Consider the following 3,619-nt stretch of genomic DNA (forward strand, 5'->3'; position numbering starts at 1 on the left):
TTTGTTTCTGGGTCTCCCTATGTTTCTAGGTGTGAATATGTGTGTTTTTGTATGGCCTTGCAATGGATTGGCAATCTGTCCCAGCAGTACCTGGGCTAAGTTCCAGCAACCCTATGACCCTGAAAGGAATTAAGACGGATGGATGGATGGATGGAAGTTTCTACTTGTCACTCAGCTAATGAAATTAGGCAAACCTGCATAATAATAAATTCCAAAGGTATTGCAAACTTGCATTAATATAAAACTACTAAATTCCTCAGACAGCAGTTGTCACTGCAGAATATTCTGTCTGTTGATGGTTGAGTAGGAAGACTTTAAATATTTTGTCAGCATCAAGACTTGTTCTCCTGGTATCAATGGAAAACAGCCAGGTGATTTGTCCGTTTGTTGCCGCTGAGGATAGATTCTCAGAGGATCAGTGATAACAGGCTTTGTCTCCAAACCTCCACTGTTATTTTGATGTACAGAATCGCCTAAGTGTCTCTCGTTGATGTTTAGAGACCACAAAGAAAAACACAATCCATGATAAATCCGACCCGCTCATCCACCGATTTTACTGATATGTCGCCGTCACGGAACCATGAGGGTGAAGTTATTTGTAGATTAATCTCAGCTTTTAAAGCTTTATTTTAGAATGTCAGACCAGTACAACCTTACAGCTCATCTCAAAATCTGACAGAGTCAAAGGCCAAATCCAAATTCTTCCCTTATGGATTCCACCCCTACATTTATAAATAAGAGAGCCTGTGATCTGACTAGGGTAAGAAAACTACTTAATTTGGTCCCAAAAAATAGTATTTTTTTAGGGAAACTTTTTATCATTGTCTGGATAAAAATAAGAAAAAAAGAGGCCCGAGCTTGCTGCGTCCCCATACCACAGCGGCTGTCCATCAAATAGTGTGACGTCATCATTGGTCGCAGGCCCCCAAACACTTATTACAAGCCGAACAGTTCTGGTACCTGAACCGGCATCCTGGCAGCTGGCTGCTAAAACTTCTGTGCATCAGAGCACACCCACATGAAGAAAAGCACTTCCCCTCCAAAGGCACAGCGCAACGCAGAACACCCTTGCGGAGGAGGGTTCAGCCTCCCTGCAAAAAAATGCTCCTCGTGGTGAATGGAAAATACCGCAACTCTGCACTATGGCTGTACTAATTTAGTATGTCAATAAAAAATAATTGTTTTAAAAAAAAATGGTTCTTTTAAGTCTTCTCTTGGCAGGAGACCATGAGAAGACCAAAGAGTTATGGATGTTGTGAATGAGGATTTAAGAAAGATGCAGAGAACAGGATTAGGTGGCACATCCACCTTTGTGGTGTGATTATCGTAAACTACATTGTAGGCGGGGCTAAATCAGAGACATGTGAATGCTATTTTATGACGTGGTTGGATTCAGATGAAAAATAAAAACACCAGAACATTAACAACAGCAGCATCCTCTGATGCTATGTTCATACTGGGCTCGGAAACCCACGTCCAAGTGTCCACTTTCAATATAAGTGCTCCTGCATTCAAAACGTTCGCATTAACGCATATATGTGTCATGACTAGAATGCGGGACGGACCCAGATGCTGAAACCCAGAAGGCAGAGACAGGTAAGTAAGAAGTTTTATTCGGGTTCTTGGTGTGTCCTGACGAAGCTGTGGGTAATCGAGGCTGTGGCTTTTGATTGGAGGCTCCGGTACCATTCGTGGCGAACTCCCTGAACGAGGAGCAAGACAGTGTCCGTGGATTGGGTTCTTAATGCGTGGCGTGGCTGGAGATCTTGAGGAGCACAGAGACTGTGGCTCACAATGGCAGGCGGCGTCAGCGGTGGAGAGCTGTGGCAGCTGCTGCTCGAGGTGGTAAAACTCAGGTGACTCTCGTGGCATGAGATGGAAACCTGAGTGCAGACGACAACACAAGATTAGCTCAGAACGAGACAAGGGGCCAGACGTAGAGCGCTTCAGGAGACTAGGCACCATCAGGGTTAACGAACTGGCAAAGAATGATGAAGCTGGGTCTCCTTTTGTAGCAGGTGGCTTGATGAGTTGCGTAGTCACAGCTGAGATGAATGAGCAGCAGAGCTGGAGGGGGAGGAGTCTGACAGGCCACCATGACAGTATGCAGGTTTTCAAGGCAGTTTTTGGGCTCTCTGTACATAACGGAAACGGTCAAAGTTAAAGGAGTTGAAATTTGACCAATCAGGGGGTCACATTTGTTGTGGTTCGCATCCTATTCAAAACACTGTATGGCCAATCGTTTGAAAATTGATCATGGAAGTGAAATCAATAATTGCGGTTTGTGCCTGGTCAGAATTATACTCCACCAAGTCTTTCGTATATCAGAATGGAGCTGTAAAAGAAAAAGCCTGGAGCAAGATTCATGAACATTTCACACCAAGACTCTTCCAACTCCGGCCCCGACCCGTCAAATCCCCAAGGTCCCATACCTTGTAGTGGGACCTTGGTGGGGTAGTGGGGCCCCCCCCCCCCCCCAGAAAGCCCCCCCCCACAGTACGGGGCCGAAAAGCCCCCCCCCCACACACCCCCAATCCCCGCAGCCCCAGAGACACCCAGAGCGACCGGGGGCCCCAAGCGGGCAGCCCGCCCAGCGCCGCTGGACCTCCCCCCCCAAGCAGGACCCCCCGCCAACCCCCCCTAGCACGGGCAAAGAGACCACCCCCCCAAGCCGAGCCGAGCCACCACTCAGCCCCCCCCCCCCCACACACACACACACACACACACACACCTGTGCCCAGAAGACCACGCAGCACCCCAGCCCGCCCCACCCAGGCACCGGACCCGGCCCCCCGACCAACGGAGCATTAATAAGGTTTAGCATTAATCAAAGGAGGAAAAACAATGACTGAATGAGTTCCAAACTAAAATGGCCGACCAGGCACAAGTACAATAAAAAAAAAGTCCAAAACGGACAAAAACTGAAAACAATCATTAACTGAAATGTTTCAATTCTGACAGAAAAAGAATGATCAGAAATCTGTAGGTGTCCACACTGGCATGGCGTGTGCTACACGTGGGTCGCTACCAGATACTAGAGTATCTGGTAGCGACCCACGTGTAGCACAGTCTTTAAGACGCGACATGTGTGTACATAGCATGCCACCAGGAAAATCTGAAGGAATTTCTTTTCTCATCTCCATGAGTAAAACAAAGACATACAGGTCAATCTTCTGGGCTGCATTGTCAGATTTTCAAAACTGATCAAGCTGTAAGCACACTGAGGCCAATACTTTTCAAATAATTAGTCATTTCTATCTCTTCGCTTTCAGCTCGTGTCTTTTTTTTTGGAGAGTTTTCAGGCTGCCAGATGCACTCCGGAGTTATTATCCTCAACTCTGGGTTCATTTCCTTCAGCTTTCTGCCAGAACACTAATAGCTCTGAGATGTTTTGGAGATGACAAGGCTCGTATACAATTTGCTCAATGTGAAGAGTGCACTCAACTTCCTGTTGACTCACACCAAAAAGGAATCGAGGAAGTCCAAATGAGGAATGGGGTGAGGGGGAGGGTAATACTATTATGCCCTCAAGGGCACTTGGATGAAACATTTCCAAGGTAAAACTTTTTTTTTTCCTCCTGTTTTTGCTGCTCTGTATTGAATTTCTAAACTACATTTT

This window comes from Oryzias latipes, chromosome 9 (genome assembly GCF_002234675.1).
Source record: "Oryzias latipes chromosome 9, ASM223467v1".
Classification (NCBI taxonomy): Eukaryota; Metazoa; Chordata; class Actinopteri; order Beloniformes; family Adrianichthyidae; genus Oryzias; species Oryzias latipes.